We start from the raw sequence: 19,771 nt of genomic DNA on the forward strand, positions 1-19,771 counted from the left end.
CATGGTTCCTGGTTGGATTCGTTCCCACTGCGCCACGACGGGACCTCCCATTGGAGCTTCTGTTAGGAGCTTTTCCAGGTAGGACGCTTTGCAGAACAAGAAGTCCTTATGGTTGTCTGTTTGTGGTTTTTCTAGGAACCTGGCTCGTGCGGGCGAACCCCAGGTCTGAAATGACTGCGTGGCACCATCGTCTTTGGGTCCTTGTTAGCCTCTGGGAGCTGAGGCTCGGCGCTTTGCCAGCCGCCCTACACGGAGGAAAAGAGACGTCGCGGCAGCTGCCGACCCGCAGAGCAGAGCTCAGGGCGGGACCAGGCGTGGGGCCCTCTGTGCGCTGGGAAACTGGAAGAACAGGTCTTCGGTGACAGGTGTTTTTTAGGAGATTTTATAAGCCCAATTCTTTAGCTCCTCAAACCTCGAAAACCACAAAAACCCTTCGATGATGACTGAGGTTTGTGACCAGTAGCAACTGTCATGAGACTGTTACCACTGCCAAGCAGTGTGCCAGTGCTGAATTGGAACATGCAGGGACGGAGTGTGGGCAAAGGAGAGAAGACAGCTTTATTGCTTTGCTAGGCCGAGGGGGCCAGGGGGGGCTAACGCCTTGAAGACTCTGCCCCCCTTGGGAGGGGTTGGGAGGTGGTTTTATCATCTGGGGAGTGGAACAAGGATCAGGGCCGTAGACAAGGCTCAGGGTAGAGGCAAGTTTGTATTTTTCTCAAAGCTGGTGTTTCGGGGCCCCGGGGCTGGTTCTGGGGGTCCTCCTTCTTCCCTGAATGAAGATGCTTCATCAAGTAGTTCTTCCATTCCTTGGGGGTTTTAGTTCTGCAGAAAGGCTGAAAGATGCTGTTGGGTATATTCTGTGAGGAGGAACCAGGACCTGCCCCCAGGCTGCTCTATTGTGTCTCGCCTGCTCCTCCCTGGTCTCCGCATCCCCTCCCTTTGGAGCTCAGGGAAGGTCATGTTATTCCCTGAAAACAAGACCTGGGGGACACGGAAAGGCTCGTGTGCTCAGGAGCCCCACAGGGCGCCAGCAGGATTACCAAACCAGCAGCAAACTTCTGTAAACCCTGTGCCTGGCTGCAAGCCCCTCCGCCTTCCCCTTTAAGACTTGGGCCCTGCTCTCGCCCCTTTCCTCCTTGGGGCTGAGACAGCTCAGAAATCCTGCCTCCTGGGCTGTTGTTAAGTGGACCAAACAAAACAGTGGGCCAGTGAGCCCTGCGGGAACTCAGGAAAGAAACAAAGACTGGCCCCCAGCTGAGGTGCTGATCGAAGGAGGGAGCCAGTCAGCCCGGAACCTAACACCTTCCCCAGAAACTGGTTTTCTGTAAATCCGGTTATCTGTAAACCCTTAGTTCCTACGACCGTCCCTCTGTTGCAAAACCCCATCTACTGTCCCGGCTGCGCCCTCAATGTGCCTTTTATGCTGACTCTAGCTCACACTGTGCCCTGGGTCAAGGCAGTCAGCCAGCCTGGGGGTCCCATCACCTGTTTCCTTCGGTTTTTTCCCTACGTTTTTTGGCCATCAATCTGAGATTCTCTCTCTCTCTCTCTCTCTCTCTCACACACACACACACAGAGCCCCGTCCCCCTTCTTCGTATCCTTTCTGTGCGAGCGTTTGTTTCCACATTAGACGCCTCATCTCATCATTGTCCAAAGGAAAACATACATTTACCCGATGATACAATGATTCCGTGTGAAGATTTTGCATCTCATGGGTTCCTGAAGTTTTGCGGAGTAGAGATTTGGGCTGCAGAGGGGCCAAGATTACCGGCCCAGCTCCTCTCCCGGTACCGACACGGACACGCAGGTCCTCCGGCCCCACGTTTCTGGTCCAGGTCCTCTGGGCAGAGCATCTTACGCTCTGAGACCATCCCCGGTGCCGGGTGACAGGCACCTTCACACGGTCCCTGGCAAACACCTAGAATGGACAGCATCCGTCTGCAAAACTTTCATTTCCCTCCTCCACTCCTCTGCATCATTTTACAGAAAGGTATTAAATTGTGACCCTGGAATAGAGTTGTCATAGAAACTCCCCCTTCAGTCTAATCCAGCAGAAGGCAAGGCATGGGGCATCTTTAACTTTCCCTCTGTCACGTTGCTGGACGCAGAGATGAGAAATCAGGGCGGTAGGTGTGGAAAAAGGATGAGCTGGGCTGAGGTCAAACGAGGGAGCTTTTCCGTGATGGAAGCTGATTTACTAAACCCAAAGCAAAGCCGTCTGTGCTGTGACATAATTGCATCGAGACGGATAAGATTCCTTTAAGCCTTTTTAAAAATGTTAGGTGTGTATTCTTTTCATTTCCCAGCGCTTCCATCCCACAGACAGCCTAACCGATTGCATCGTAAGGCTCGTGTTAAGAACTGTATTTATTACATCGGAAGCCGGAAAAGCTTGACAGGATTTAGGTGAGGACAAGAAGAGCACATATAATTCTCCTACACAATAGGAACAAATGACATTTGTTTCTAAATAAAGCCTTTCTTATGTAGAAGCAAACACCTTGAAAGTGATACGTTTCTCGAATTCCTCAGATTAGAATGTAAAAGGCGTATTTTTGTTTGCGGTTTTTATTGTCCTTACTCAGAAACCTTGGTCTGGAAGGTGTAGACAACCTCCTACCTTCTAAGGGCCAATGGAATATGCCATCTCTGCATCTACGAATCTGCAGCAAATATTATTCTTTATCCTCCTCGCATGTAGATGAAACTGAAGTTTGACGTTTAAATGTTTGAAATATGAAATATGATCTGCTCTGATTTATTGAAGAATGTCACCCGCGTGAGTACACACGGTCTCCCGGTTGATTCGAGAAAATACATCTCAGTGAACAGAAGAAATAAACCTGGGAGCAGATTGTTCTCAGTGGCCTTGCTGGAAGGGAAGAGACCCGGCTGGTGATGGAATGATGCGGTTTCTGGGTTTCCAAGAAGTGGCGTATCGATTCCAACTTTGTTTCCACTGACAGTCTCTGAGTGGGTGTTTCGTTTCGTTTCTGGGTCATATGCTGCTCCAGGTTTTAAGGGTAATTTCCTATTGAGTAAGTTCTCTCTTCCCGATGCTGCAGATTCAAGAAATGGTACCTTCTGGGAAGAAATTCTGACAACCTGTCTGTTTCTGGGTGTCAGAAGTGGAAGTAACCCAAGAATGAAAATCTCATTGGCAACAGCAGTGGATGCTTTGCATCTCTCAGTACTTAAGAGGACGCGGGCACGTCATTCCTCCCTGCCTTGTTTATGCGGCTCCTGATTCATTACCTGACTTTCTTCACTGATGATGACCTACAAACTAGCCTATTTCTCTTGACCACAGATGCTTAAGACCAAACCTGAAGCAGCAAAAGCAGAAGGAAAGAAGTAGAAACACCAGGTTTTAATTGGTTCTACGTGATTTCCTTTGTCATTTTTCACTGAGGAGCACTCGCTGGAGCGCACGTGTGTTTATGACGGGTGTCGTCTTTCTCTACGAACTGGTCCTACTTACTGGAAGCAGGAACAGATGGATGCAGAACAAAAATAAAAGCCCAAGAGTGATTCCAATTAATTTTGTCATTGATTTACTTTGTCACTATGTATTTAGCAAATATGGATGAGACTCTCCAAAGGGAATAAATGCAAAGCCTGGTGAGTGAACATTCTCCATTTCTCATTTTAGAACGAGCGTGGAGGGGGCTGTGGGGAACAAGGCAAGTGGAAAGACAGGGAGGAAATTTGTTCTGAAATTATGCCCTTCATCCTTCATTGTCTCTATCTAGAAACACGCAAAATCTTCCCATAGCAACAAGTTACATTTCTCTGCCTTACGTGTTTTAGTAAACTTTGCTTCATTCAACAGAAATTAATCAAGTGCCCATTATGTTGCAGACGCAAAGATAAGCACACTAGATACTGAAGATACATTTTATTTCATATGCAAAACAAAAAGAGATTTTGAATACGAAACCATGAGCAAAAGCTTACTTTGTCTAGGGCCACATTGGGAAAAGTGATGGGCCTGCACTTTAATTAGGCAGCAGAAATCCATGCGGTTGCCTTCAGCTGTTTATTTTGCATCAGGAAAATCCATAGCCTCTGAAGGAGAGCTCAACCGTAATTAAAAGTGTTATTGAACTAAACACAATTACCAGTGTTTACCTCATTATATAATACCGTTGGCACCAGAAGCAGAGTTCAAACTAGTTTTCTTTCCTGCATTCTTGTTAGACATGGTTTAAAAAAAATGTCTAATTCACTTTGGCAAGGATCAGTCCCCAAATCAAGTTTGGAAAAATGGCTGACTTGCTGATCAAGGCAGCAGGACAGCATATTACAAGCCAGGTTCCCTTGAACCAGGAAACTTCCAGCTCACACAGACACATCTGTGTGCTGTGATGTGTTAATTTGACATCTTAGCTCCTGAAGCCTTATATTTGCACTGTGGTTGCCCTGGGAAAGACAAAGAGATTCATCACTTACAGTAAAGTAAGGACAGTGATATAAGGTCCTTATTTCGTGATAGAATTACAAAACTAATAACAACTTTATCAAAAGACAAATATCTGAATAAAATGAGTGTGACCCAGGAGACAGATTTCCCACTTTTTATCAATTTAAATAAAGTTTTAAAGTGGTTAATGTATCAGGTATCACATACAAATAAACATTGGAAAACAGGTAACAAGGCTAAAATAATCATGATCTGATTAAAGCACTTTTTGAGCCACACATGTGGCAGATGGAAGTTCCCAGGCGAGGGGTCGAATCAGAGCTGCAGCTGCCGGCCTGCGCCACAGCCACAGCAACGCGGGATTGGGATCCCAGCCACGTCTATGATCTACACCGCAGCTCGTGGCAATGCTGGGTCCTTAACCCACTGAGCAAGGCCAGGGGTTGAACCTGCGTCCTCATGGATGCCAGTCAGGTTCGTTACCACTGAGCCACGACGGCAACTCCAGGGTTTTATTTTCTAACTACCCGTTTTCCCAGTTTTAAGAACCCATTTTTTTATTCCCCACACAGCTAAGTGATACGTATATTATGCTTTCATCCAAACTTTACTCTATGTATCATATAAATGTAAGTTTTAATATTGCAATAAATACATAAATATGGACGTGTGTTAGAAAGTCATTTCTGCACCATGGGTTTGCTTTTCCTAAGTTAAGGCTTGTGCCGTTGGAGCAGGCTCGGGAAGTAAGTCAGCTTTGCAGTTCTCTGAATCAAAACCTGATTTATATGTGGAAAGGGTTAATCACCGCATATGCGTCTCTGTGGATTTCAAGCATTTGAAATTCAGGGTTTGGATACTCCATGGATTTTCTAAGATTCCGGAGGCTGATTTTCATGTCATTAGGCACTGTTCATGAGACCTGGGCAGTTCTAGCCGCACGACTATAATTTGCTCCGTGTGCTCCATGTGCGGTTAAATCATAGTCTTGAATATGTTAGGCGAAAAATCAAAATATTCCGACAGAAGGGAATTCCTCAGACACGCCGTCCTTCTCTCTGTCTGGTGCTCATTTTAACGTGTGTTTTTTCTTTCACCTTTTAGTTCCTGAGCACCTACCCTATGGCTACCCTGTGCTAATTTCTCCATCTGGTAAAAAAAAAAACAAAGAAAAAGTTTGTAAGCAAAAGAAGCAGAGAGCAATTTACTATAGCATGTGGGTAACTATATATTGAGATAAGATCTATGAGAGCATAAGCAGATTCTCATCAGTTTTGGGAATATTTCAGGGGAGGTTTCATTAAGGAAGTGACATGGACTAAGGTATGAAAAGTTTATTGAAGAATAAGAATGGCACCATTAGAAAGGAGAAAGAAAAATAAATAACATTTATTATAGATGAGAAGACAGCCGGTGGGTGCTTCTTTTAGGGACAGACAGACATGGGTCGAGCACATGACGGTATATTCATGACGAAATTGTACAGAACTTGAAGCCTGCTATGAACCATTCCGACCTTTATACGTTTCTCTCTCTTTTTTTTTCTTTTCTTTTTGCTTTTTAGGGCTGCATTTGTGGCATATTTCCAGGTTAGAGGTAGCATCAGAGCTGCATCTGCTGGCCTATGCCACAGCCATGACACATCTGCAAACCACACCGCAGCTCACAGCAAAGTCAGATCCTGAGCCCACTGAGCGGGGCCAGGGACCAAACCTACATCCTTATGGATGCCAGTTGGCTTCTTAACCACTGAGCCACAACAGAAACTCCCCTGATTTTTTTACTTGATCAAAGGGTAAATCACAAAAAGATTCTAAGGAGGATGGGATATGCGTGTTGTCTAAAGTTCATTCTGGCTCTGTGCAGATTAAAAGAGAAAAACGGCCAAAGGCAAACTGGTAATATGCATGGCAGTGTCCCAGGCTGGAGATGGGGGTGGTTTGGACTAAAGCGGCATCATTAGATTACAGATATTACTGGATTATTAGATATGGGAGGGAAGGCTGAGAAGTAAGAGAATGTGCCAGATAACATGCAAAGCACTTGTTTAAATACAGGGACAGTGGCTGAGGGAAACGGGTGTCAAGGGGGACTCCTTTTCAAAATGTCGAATAAACTATTAGAAATATGTATCTGTGTCACAGAAAATGCTGACTGGAGACGCAAATTTTGGCATCTCTCTTTCTATGTATCTATATATCTGTATCTCTCTCTAGATATTCAGAGACCTAGAGATGCAAGCTGGGCTTAGGATCAAGCAGAGTTACTTTGACAAAATGCAAGTCTGTGTGCAGAGATGATTCCTAAAATCTTCGCCTCCGTTACAGGCCACCTTGAGGAACTGGCGGGCTGATCGTTTTGGGAGAATTTTACAGGATGTAAGTGAGCCCTATCTTCAGACTGATGCTTCCTGCTGTTCCTAAGACCTCTTATATACGATCACCACCTTTAGGCTGTCGGTGGAAGCCCCACACGAGCAGGTGCTGGCCAGCCTCAGCAGCTTGACGCTTCATCTCAGGCCTTCACACGACTTTCTCTTTACCTTTTCCACATGCAGTCTCTGGCCTTCGTGTCCAGAGAGTTTTCATTTCCATCAGTACAAAGGCTAAGGTTTAGGGACCAGCTCAAGGGCTGTCCTGTCAAGACATCATTTTGTTGACTTCCCACACACCTAACCCGCCCTGGACTGCAGGGGTCGCTGCGGCTCCCTCCCTATCCCCAAATCCCCCTGGATTCAGTACATGCTTAGCTCTTAGACATACTTCCTTAGCATCATCTTAAAGTGAATTTTATAGGCATTTTCATCCCTAGAAAGTTATGAGGTTATGAGCAGATGTCTACAAACATTTGTAAATCCATTGACTTTGTTGTACCCATACCCTTCATGTCATAATCTGCAAAACCGCACACAACGCTGGATGCCCTGGAAGTTAGGACTGCAGAGAACCAGGCAGTACTGAGAGGACATCAGAAGCAAACCCAACACACCCTGTTTCAGCGTCTCCTCGCCACGGACGCCCGTCTACCGTCCCAGGGCCTATGGGCTGTGACTCTGTAGGTGTTTTTAGGAAACCCAGGTACCTGTACTTCAGGTGTCCTGGTGACTATCTTTGTTGTCCCCTCTTTGGGTTGTGAGACGATAGAGCTACTGCCGTAGAAAGGGTACCTGTAGCCTCGGATGGTTTCAGGGGACACGCGGCCTGCGTGGATGCGGTTGTCAGCTCCAGGACAGGGAACGTCTTCACAAGTGAACACAGGGGGTCAACCCCTGGCTCGTGTTCATTGCAGCTGTATTCGCACTCCCCCTGCAGTCTTGTCGGGCATAGCCAGAACCTCTTTGGACGCCACGTTGCAGAAGGAAGCAGTCTCAGAGTTTATGCCGGGAATCTTTAGCCACCGAGATGACCAAACAGGGCATAAATCATGTCAACTGTTTCTGAACAAATTCTAGTAGGTTTTGGATGTGGCAGAGCTCCACGACGGCATCTTATGATGACAAATCTGTGTGAGAAAATCTTCCTCTTCCGATGACACTTAAAATCAGATCGGGCAGATGTGGGATTGAAACGGTCAGCCATACGAGGTGGCGGCGTCCACCGGCCTTTAAACCCAGGGAGTAAAAACTCTCTCATGCCTTAGTAGGCAAAACTCGTTTCAGGATTTTTTTTTTCGTCTTAAACCCAGAAGAATGACTGGTAATGTTGTGTTTTAAGTAATGCGGTAACATTTGTGGATAAGGAAGCAGAAAAAGACTCTGTTACGTTTTCCAAACGGACCCCAGAGAGGATGTAGAAAGATGTAAGGTGTGTTTTCAGGATGGTTCCTAAATTTTTTCTCTAAACTAGATCCATGTATTTCTTCTTCCAATTCACTACTGGGTTAATGTCTAAACACCCATCACTAGGGCCATTAAAGGAGTAAAATGTTTAAATCATTATTTTCCTTACGGCCCAAAAGGTTCATGAATTTCCCCCCGATTTTCCCCTAGAACCACCCTTGGTGGTTCCAAGGATGCAGCAATTTACGTGGAATGTTTCTCAACCCCAAAGCCCCAGGAACGTGGTCCCACCCTCCGGGCTGTGTCCGTCCGAGAGGGACGAGGCCCCGGTGTTCCTGTGAGAACATCCCACGGTCTCCTCCGTGCTCCAGGCGGCTGCTGCGAGGGCATCTCCACACGGCAGTGGTGATTCTGTTCTTCGCTGCAAAACTGTCAATGGTGTCTTGTCACTTAAACGCCGTAATGAACGAGGAGGCGTCTGACTTATGGTAGGTCCTTACTCTCCCTGATTCCCACTTGAAAGGACATTTTTCCAAGAACTTGAAGAAAAAAGGAAAAGATGGTTTCCCCCCCGTGTTAACCTGAACATGAAAACAAAGCGGATAGTGGGCAAAAATTAATAAAAACCCTGAAAGACTCGACAGTTTATGCATTAAGAACATTAAGAATTAAATCTACAAACATGTTTAAGGAAAGAACATATGCATCAGAAATGTGGGAGATTAGTAATGTTTAGAATTATGAAAAAAAAAGAATTAAAAATATATATGTATTTGGCAATGGCCATGTCCAGAGGAGAGAGAACTTGGGTTATACAATTCGAATATGCACCTCTTGAATGAAAAAAATGAAATAAAATAAATCCTTGTTTTCTAAATTGTTAGAGCTGGTGATTCCTATATTCAACTTCAAATGATCTCATTATGGTGGGGTAACCTGTAAGTGCACTGTCACATAGAATTCTTTCGGCTTCCCATGCAAGAAGAGAATTCACCATCGTACCGGCTTGGCAGCTATTTCTCATTAAAACTTAGTAAGTTGTCATTTAACTGAGCCTCTGTGTTGGCTATATGGAGAGGAGGGGCTGACCTTGGCAAGGGGAACCTCCTGGCTGTTTGGACAGGCATGGTACTCACTGAGAACTTATAAAACAGCAGCAGGGGTCAGACGACGCTTCAGGAGCCACACACAAATTGCTGACAAATGAAGGTCTCTGTTCTTCCAGGCCTGAGTTCAAAGTTTTAAAAATGGAAGGAGTCTTTCCATGCACAGTTACCAAGAAAGCAGCTCATCTCAGCTCTACCAGACAAGTTTTTTAAACTCTCCCCCTGCATTATAAACTGTCCTAAGGTAAATCTCATCACCTACCTTCTCATCAGACTCGAAGGTTCTTCCGTCACACAGGCATACGGAAGGCTCTTGGCTCAATGGCGGGTGATAATTAGCCCTGAACTGAAGGCTGAACTGAGCTAACTTAACAAATCTCAGAACAGATCCCAAAAGATCAGACTATTGACAGCGAAGTTACCTGTGCCCCGGGGAAAAAGTTCAGAAATACTGAACACCACCAAAGACGAGGTCAAATTCACGATACTTCCCAGCCATTCTAACATTGCCCAGCATCCAAAGATCCAGAAACCCACGACACCTGAAAAAAAAAATAAGGGAGAAAGGACAATCAGTCAAAACTGACCCCAAACTGACTCAAATGTGAGACTTAATAGATTTAAAACAGTGGGTATAAATGCATTGGTTGTGTTGAGAAGGTAAAAGCAAATATATTTTAGAGAAGACCCCAATAGCACTTCTATACAAAAAAACAAAAATGAAAACACCCGACAATCTTTGAGGTGAAAATTATAGGGGATGAGATTCCTGGCAGGCTACCTTGCAAAAGAGAGGAACAGGAAAGTTGAAGGTACATCATGAGAAAATCCAAAATAAAGGGGAGAGAAAAACATAATTTAAACAAAATGAGCTGTGAGGCAATTAAAGAACTCACAAGTGGGAAGTTGAGGCAGCTTGGCCAGGGGTGGGGGCAGAAAGAATAATTAAGGGAAATCTTGGAGGAAACCTTTCCAAACTGGACGAAGACATCCAACTTCAAAGCGCCACAGAACTCAAGCACAAGCAATGTGCATATCACGACACCAAGACCCATCGCAATAAAAACGCTGAAAATAATGCGCGGAAAGTCTCGCTAGCAGTGGAAAGGGCATGTTGCTCACGGAGGGAAAAGCTGTGGCAACGACGCTCGGAAGAAGGTGAATTACGTCTAAGGCGGAGACCCAGCATCGACAGGCCCCAGTCGTGGAACCCAACGCACAGACTCCGTCTTCTAAAAAGGAGATACCTTTTCCCGATGTGGAAGACACATCAGCCAAAATCTGTGCGCAGCCGCCGAAAGCCCTCGGACGAAGTGGAATCGGAGTCAGGTTCCCCGCCCGCGCCTCCCGCCCCGCGGGAGGCAGATGCCTGGGAGCCACAGATGCTGCCCGTCCCCCGCCGAGGGAAAGAGGCCTCTCCACCGAGGAGGGAGGAGGAAGAACAATGTCCAAACTGGAAGGCGAATGCTAGTCCCCGCATAACTTTAACATTTCAAGAAGATGTTTGACGAAAACAAACAGTGCTGTAGGGTTTGTAATCATGCGTAAGGAAATCAGGCGGAAATGACGGAAACCACGCGGCGGGAGTGAGCCCTGACACCAGGAGGGGCTCGCACCGCGTGGGAGGTGGATGTGCCGGGAGGCAGGCGGCAAAACTTCCCTGGAAAAGCTAATTAGCCAAATACGGACATAAAATATAATCACCAACATGCGCAACCAAAAAAAAAGAGGACATGAGAGGGAAAATTGGGGGAAAGGAAAAGAAAGGAGAAATAACGACTAGTAGGAAGATTTCTGGCTACACCTATTTATTCAATGAATTTCATTAAACATTAATCTCGGACTGCTCAAATTAAAAGATAGTCCGATTAGATAAAGAGCAAGGTCCACATGCATTCTGCTGATAAGAGACACATGCTAAATTTAAAGGCATGAATGGTTTAGAAGTAAAAGCGTGTAAAAACATATGCCGTGCTATAAAATATTTAAAAAATACATTAAAACAGACATTCCTATTAGGATGACCATTATTTTTAAAAAAGAGAAAATAACAAGCGTAGGAAAATATGTAGAGAAATCGTACTTGGCTGGGGGTTGGGAATATAAAACGGTGTAGCCACCAGAGAGAACAGCGCGGTCATTTCTCAAAATACGGATTCTCATATCACCCCGACGGTTCACCTCTGGGTGTGTATCCAGAAGAACTGAAAGCAGGGGATTCAACACATTATTTAGCATCATAGCCAAAAGGAGGAAGCCGTCCGAGAGTCCATTGGTGGATGGATCAGCAAAATATGTTATATACATGGAACATTATTCTGTCTTAAAGCAGGAGGCGAAGTTGGCACATGCTGCGGGGTGGCTGAAAAGGGATATTGCCCTTTCTTTTAAATTGTGGTGAAATGTGCTTATTTAAAATCGATATCACATCTGAGCCTGGTTATGCTGCTTGTTTAGTTTCTTCAGTCTGTGCTTTTCTCTTGCCTTGCGGTTTCTGGTTAAAAGCTAGATATAATATATTTGGTAACGGGATCCGGGCGAGTGAGGGTTTTAGCATTTTGTGTAAATTTGGCTAGGAGCTGAGCTATGTTTAATGTTTGTTTTAGGTTTGGGAGCTAAAGGCTTACGTTTCCCCTGGTTTCCTTATTTTTATTTTCTCTCCACTGCTGGTTTTGCTTTTCTCTAAGAACTCCTTCTTAAATTGTGCCTGAATCCTACCGCTCTTCTGGCTGTAACCCTAAAAGACGGGGTTTGGTGTGGTTGTACGGAGCTAGAAGGGGGGAACTCTACGGGATTGTGATTACATCGCATTTTTTAAGTGGGCCTGATTCCGTGGGCTGTGAGCTTCAGAGATTTTCCTAGCCTTTCCCTCCTCGTGTGAGAAAGGAAGGCACAGGGGCTAGAGCTGTGTCCTTGCCTTTAGTCACGGCCGGGTCAGACCCTGGGAGGCACAGTCTCCTTTGCGGGCAGCCCTTTGCTGTGGAGCACACCCTGCAGGCCTTTCTGATGGTCACCTTCCTCCTTCCTCTGCCCAGCTGAGGAGGGGCCGCCGGGACCCTCTGGGTGTTGAAACCTACGAACAGGTGCTGCTCCCTAACGACGAACCCCAGGGATCTCATTGGGCTCCACGCGCCGCCTCTGGCCACCCACCAGCAGCATCCTGCCGGCCTCCTTACCGGCTACTGGCTCCAAGCGGCTTCTGCTCCGGGCCAGCTGCTCACAACGGCTCTCCTGGGTGTCTACCTCTGTCCTGAGTTTTGCGGGTGGTTTGCTCAGGAACCTCACTTCTGGGGCTGAGGTTTTGATGTTCAATTTTTTTCAGCTTTTTTTTCTAGTGAGGATAAAAGCAACAATTTCCAGACTCTTGCTTGCTAGCTGAGAGCCAACATGCCCTCCTCCAACTAACTTTTTACGGTATAAACTCAGCCTTGCTCGTCTTGGCTTTATGTGCCGGGGTTTACTGCTACCCCCGGTGAGCGCGTGCTGCGGTCGCTGACCTTGCCGCTCATTAGGGTAAGAGTGTCCTTTGCTTCCCACCATTCAGCTCTGCAGCTCTGTGATCCCCGCCTGCTCACACAGCTCCGGGTCAAGAGCTCGGCTCTCGGCATCCCTCTCTCCGGAGGAGAGCAAGCACGAAGGCTCTCGAGGGTCATGAAGCACTTGTCCCCAGAACCTTCCCTAGGATTTTAGGCGGCGGTGTGTGCTCTGGGATGTGTCCGTTGTGGAAGATGCAGTCAGCTGTGGGCGCTCCATGTCGTGTAATGAAGCTATGCTACCGTGACAGCTTCCCTCAGATGTTAGTTTTTTTTTCCTTTGCTGTCTTTCCTGGAAGATCTTGCATTTCCCTTTTGTTTAATCCCTCGCGCCGCCGGATTCCAAGGTTCCTGTATGAGCAATAGCTGCTGGGAGTCTTTGCAAAGGTGTAAAGAACTCACCTTGTCCTCATTCTCCTTGGACGGACTCTCCCTTGTCTAGACGGCTATCCCGGGCTTGCTGGGGCATCTTCAGGACCCAGCCCTGTGCCTGCCTGACCACTGCCGGGACCCGTTAGCTAGGTCCTGTGTTCCCCATAGTGTGTGGCCCTTTGCCCTAAGACCTCTGCAGACACAGAACCCCCCTGCCTGAGTTAGTTCCTGCTCCGATGGGCAGCTCAGGAGACCTGAGAGTGTGTAAGAAATGCTGAATGTCTTACAAGGCAGAAGTGTCTTCGTTATCCACAAGCAGGAAGCACAGCAGGTAACAGGGAAGAGCGTAACTGCAGTGGGCCCGGGGGTTCAGCGCATATCTGGAATTTTCAAACTCTCCAGTGCGTCAATCCAGTGGGCAGGTCCTGTTCCTTCCAAATCCAGTCCTGACCCGTAGGAAATTTCCCTGGGTTTTTATAATGTACTTGTTGAAAACTCTCTTATCTTATAATCAAGTCATGGGCTTGATCCTCTTCTTATTCTTTGCTCTTGCTGTGGAAGATAAGAGCATCTTTTTAAGTTGCCAGGGAAGATTGCATAGATAATTTCACTCAGTCTTTATTGTTTTTCCCCTAAATAGCAGACATTGAATTCCTTACCATTTAAAATCGCACCTCAGACACCTGCTGCGGGCATCCCATCCCATTTCACCACTGGTGGAGATTTTAGCCATTGCGCCTTGGCAGCATCCCAAGGGCAGTTTTTATTTTATTTACTCCCAGGAATGGGGACCAGTTAGCCAGAACGATTCAACTCCAAATTACAATTCCTATGGCTACTCTCAAGGGAATATATGTGTGTATACACACACACACACACATTCTATAGATTCTTAGGCTGTGCGGCATATAGGAGGTTTGATGGGGAGATCTCCAGGAATCAACACCCGTGTGGGGTGGGGGAAGTGGGAGTTGAGGATAAGAGGGAGTAGAAGTGTCACTAAATTGTAAGGGAGAAAGCAGCTGCTCTTACAGGGAATTCCCGTGTGAGCATGGCACTTTATCATGTTCCGAAATCACAGTTGTCGGCACCTACTACTGACCGGGCGTTGGAGGAGGGCCAGCTTAGGAGCAAGTCAGCTTCTCTGGCAAGCCCAGAGAGCACCTCTAAGCCGGGAGTCAACCGCCAGCAGTGGGACAGAGAAACCTGGCCTTCAAAACGCATCGGCATCGTTCCCTCTGTGGCTCAGCGGGTCAAGAACCTGACGTAATGTCGGAAAGGACGTGGGTTTGAGCCCTGGCCTTCTCAGTGGGTTCAGGACTCAGCAGTGCCACAAGATGCTGCGTAGGTCACAGATGTAGCATTGCTGTGGCTGGGGGGTAGGCCAGCAGCTGCAGCTCCAATTCAACCCCTAGCCCAGGAACTTCCATGTGCTGCAGGTGCGGCCCTAAAAAGACAAAAAATAAATGAAAAGCATCGAGGGGCACAACACAGCATCCCCCAGTGATCCCACCGAAGGACCTTTGCTTTCGTTCGGAAACTGCACTTTGCAAACATGTTATTTGCACATATACATGAAACATGACATTTCAAAAACATGGTAATTGTATGATGAGTCATATTTTTCAAGGCTTTCCCTTATTAAATCTCCAGGTTTCTTTACCAGATTCTACCCAACCGTAAGTTTCCTCGGAGGTGCTCCAGCCCGCGATGGCAAGGTGAGAAGGTCCAGGCACGAAGGCTCTGAGTGGCCGCGCTGCTCTAACGGTGCCGCTCTGGGCTCTTCTCTCACAGCCTGCAGACCTGCTCATTTCACTTGCTGCGTCAGCTGCTGCGAAATAAACTTGAACACCTGCATGACTCAGCATTACAGATGATCCCCATTTGACAAAGGGCCAGAGAGATGCAGGGGCTGACTCTATCCCCTGACGGTGCCAGGCTAAGTGGGCACAGGGTGGGCATTCAACCCCGTCACTCTAGATAGAAATTGAAATAACTCAGGCTTCTATTCTGTGGTAAGTAAACCTTGCAGGAAATATACTGTCTAAGAACAGGATTGTTCTCCCCACACACCCTTTGAGATGTTGGAAGGAGTCACTTTTTAAGCTTCGGTGAGGATGTGGAGAAAAGGGAACCCTCATGCACTGTTGGTGGCTGGGGATTTGGGTGCAGCCACTGTGGAGAAGGGTGTGGAGGTTCCTCAAAAACCGAAACCAGAACTACCATGGAGCCAGCCATCTACTTCAGGGTATTTTCACAAAGAAGACAGAAACATTCATTCAAATGGGTACATGAACCCCAGTGTTTCTTGTAGCGTAATTTACAACCGCCAAGATGTGCAAACAACCTACGTGTCCATCCACAGATGAATGGATAAAGATGTTGATATATCTCTGTGTGTGTGTGTGTGTGTCACGTTGTATATACATATTTATACACACACGTATTTGGATGGGCCTAGAGGGTATCATGCTACACGAAATACATCACACAGAGAGAGGCAGAGGCCATGTGATTTCACTTAGATGTGGACTCTACCAAAAAACCCCAAAAGAACAAAAACAAAACAAGCAAACACACGCAGCAAAACAGAACCATCAACGTGGAGAGCAAACGGGTGATTGTCAGAGAAGAGAGGTATATACAGGACAAGAGATAGGTGAGGAGATTAAAGGGGAGAACTTCAGTTACACCCTAAGCGAGGCAGGGGACCAGCGGCAAAGGGCGGGAAGTAGGTAAATAAATACCACTGCCGTGTACTTGCATCTCGATGAACGTGGTGGAAAGGTGCAGACTTCCAGGGGTGGGATGAAGAAGTGCCTGGGATGTGCCACAACTCTAAATAACACTGCGCTGTGTTCCATGTGACAGTTGCTACGAGGACAAATGTTAAGACATGGTTATAAGGAAAAAAATTTTTTTCTGCAATTTTGTATCTATGTGAGAGGATACATGTCATGAACCTTGCAATCCTTCCGCCATGTACATGAGTGAAATCACCATTTGCTGCCCGCCCTGGGCAGGTACGGGGCTGGATGTCAGTGACAGTTGAGAAAAGCCGAGCAAAGTATTCCCTTAGTGAAAGGAGTAAGTAATTACAGAGAAAATCGGAGTGTCCACCATTTTACTCCGAAGCAGCGTCTGCGTTTGTTTAAGAAATATAAATATCCACATTTCCTCTTTAATATTCTGGCACAGAGCTGAGATTTCCTGAATTACCCATGCCATTTCTTTTACTAGATCTTTCTTTCTTTTTCCTGCTGTATCGATTTATTTTTACAGAGCACACTATATCACAGTATCATTAAATACGAAAGTTACATAAGGATTAAGCTAGTCTATTTTCCGTCAGCATAGACGAACACCACTTTGCTTTCTGGATAAGTGTCTGCCGAAAAGCATTAGTGTCAATTTTAATTTCAAGCTGCTTCAACGGCAGAGATAAGTGAAGTCCTGAGCCGATGGCTGTCATCACGTAATGCAATTTAAAGCCCTGTAAAGGGACACCAAACTGGCCATAACATTGAAAACCTACACGTGCTTTTGGAACAAATGAGAGTAAAATTATGACAAGGAAAAAGAGGACTTGGTTAACCTGCTGAGATTAAAACAGTGCAAGATGCGGAATAGCAAAATTGTGAATTCATAAGTAGAAGAGAGTCTGAGACGCCGGAAAACTTGAAGTGCACTAAATTTCTGTCAGCTCCTCCAGCGGCCTCTTGGCTGAACCCTGGAGGACACGGGTTAATTCGGCTGGGAGTATGTATCGTCAAATGGTTGTAAATCAATTCTAATTAATTCATAGGCTCCACTCGTGTCTCTACTCGCGTGCTACAAATGAAAATTAATGGACGTGTTTCCACTAAGATCGTGTTTGCCTACGGTCTATGGGAATTTAAGAAATTGCTTTCAATTTACACATAGTTTATTTCTGTCAAAGTCTGCTTGTATGCATCATACTATACCTAAAATATTTCTTTATTTCGTCCGCATATGAAATCTACACGCCTAAGACTTTTTTCTCTGATACACGACCTTAAAATCTGATTGTTTTGGAGTTCCCACTGTGGCTCAGTGGGTTAAGAACCTGACCTAATGTCCCTGAGAAGGTCCATACTCTGCAGGCACAGCCATAAAAAGAAAAAAAAAAATCCAATAATGGTGATAAAATTGACTCATTCTCTTCCCATCCCCCCAAAACAAAAGCAGGGTGCCTTGCTACAAATACAGTTAAGATTATTTTATGTGGCACCGCAGAGGCAGGGGTCCAGTGACATTATTCTTCAAACTCATTGATTTTCCCAGCTTTCTTTCTTCTTATGTTCCCTTTCCAAAGTTTACCTCCTATTTATTCCAAACAAATCAACAGTAATCCTCTCCAGGTCTTTATTTTTTATTTTTTTATGTTTTCCCCAGCGGCTGAAGGTCACGTATTTTTCTCAAGAGCCCCTTCAGCTGTGTTTACATTCGGTATTGTGGGTTGGCGGCAAAGGTCAAAAACTGAAACAATCAAGGAAACTTCGTACAGAAACGAATTTTAAACATAAAACGAGAGCTATAATAGAAATGTTCAAAGTAGTTTACTTCATCCTGTGATATCAAAGGAATGTATTGCCTGAGTTTCCCGTTCCAGCTCCGGGTCCCAGGCTTCTTCGCAGTAAGAGATGGTGACTTCTGGTTCTGCGGCATGAGAATGTATTACTCTCTTTGTATATCTGACTGGTGGTTGTGGGTGATTTTTCTAGTGGGCCTGACTCCAACTCCAGGAATCTCTGGGTTACACCTCAGCCTCTGTGACCGGGGGACAAGCCCTGGTCTCGGTCAGTGGAACAGCCGGGAGTCCGGGCCAGCTGCAATAGTCCCTGCTGTCCCAGTCATCTGCAAGCAGGTGGCCACGCCCTGTGTGTTTACCTACGAAGAGAAGCAATCTAGGGTAAAGAAAGCAATGCAGCATAGTCAACCTGTGCTTTTCAAGTATAAGGTCAATGTCATTGTTACAAACACCTGTTGTTACTTATCAAAGCCTTCCTGGCACTTTCTGCCCTTTTCCGACATGAAATCCAGAAGGGTTTTAATTCTTTGCTTATGTAAGTGATACATGTTATTCATATAAAATATTAAAGATGGAAAGCAAACAAACAGTACAAATTGCTCTAAGCCATCCCTTTGGGTTCACATACAGATACCAACACACGGCTTATTTAATTTTTTTATTAGCATCTAGTGGACTTGCAGTGCTGGGTCCATTTCTGCTGTACAGCACAGTGACCCAGTCGGACACATGTGCACCTTCTTTTTTTCATACGATCTCTATTTCTACACATTGCAAAGCCATCTCCCCATGAGTCTACTTACTGTCTGCCACTCATACAAGGTTATTATAATATTACTTCCTCTATTTCCTATGATGTATATTACAACCCCATGACTTTTTATAAGTGGAGGTTTATAGCTCTTAATCTCCTTCACCTATTTTGCCCAAATCCTCTCATAACTACCTGTATTTCTCTGCATTTATGAGCTTGTTTCTCTTTTATTTGTTGACTTGTTTTGCTTTTAAGATCTCACATTTAAGTAACATTATACAGTATCTGTCTTCCTTTGTCTGACTTATTTCACTGAGCATAACACATTTAAGATTCATCTATGTTATTGCAAAGGGCATTATTTCATTCTTTTATGTCTGAGAAATATATATATAATTTTTTATACATTCATGTATGATATAATCTATATATCTGTATATGTATAAATGCACATATAATGTAATCTAATGCATCTATTTCTCTGTATCTTCCAGCTCCCTTACTCATGTGTCTATGGATAGACACCTAGGCTGACTTCATTTCTTTGCTGTTACAAATAATGTTGCAATGCATATATCTTTTGAATTAACACTCTTATTTTCTTCTGATAAATGCCCAAGAATGGAATCCCCGGACCGTGGGGTGGTTCTGTCTTTAATTTGGTGAGGAGCCTCCGTGCTGCCTCCACAGCAGCTGAGTCACTTTAATCCCTGCCAGCATCGGGGCCTCCCTCTCTTCCACGTCATTGCCGCCACTGGAGACCTGTTGTCTTTTTGATAACAGCCATCTGACTGGTGTGAGGCGACCTCTCACTGTGGTTTAATTTACATCCCTGATGCTTAGTGAACCGAGCATCTTTTTATGTGCCTGTGGACCGTCTTCACCTTCTTTGGAAAAAAAAATCCTTTCAGGTCCTCTACCCATTTTTTTAATATAATTATTTTTATTTTTATTCCATTGTAGCTGGTTTACAGTGTTCTGTCAATTTTCTACTGAACCGCAGGGTAACCCAGTTACACATACATGTATACATTCTCTTTTCTCACATGATGAGGCGCCATCATAAGTGACTAGACATAGTTCCCAGTGCTACACAGCAGGATCTCATTGCTCATCCATTCCAAGGGCAATAGTCTGCAACTATTAACCACAAACTCCCAGTCCATCCCATTCCCTCCCCCTCCCCCTTGGCAACCACAAGTCTGTTCTCCAAGTCCATGATTTTCTTTTCTGTGGAAAGGTTCATTCGTGC

The sequence above is a fragment of the Sus scrofa genome, chromosome 9 (genome assembly GCF_054392235.1).
Source record: "Sus scrofa isolate SSC_HxYL_T2T_F1_AM1 chromosome 9, Sscrofa_HxYL_maternal_Yorkshire_Landrace_v2.0, whole genome shotgun sequence".
Lineage (NCBI taxonomy): Eukaryota > Metazoa > Chordata > Mammalia > Artiodactyla > Suidae > Sus > Sus scrofa.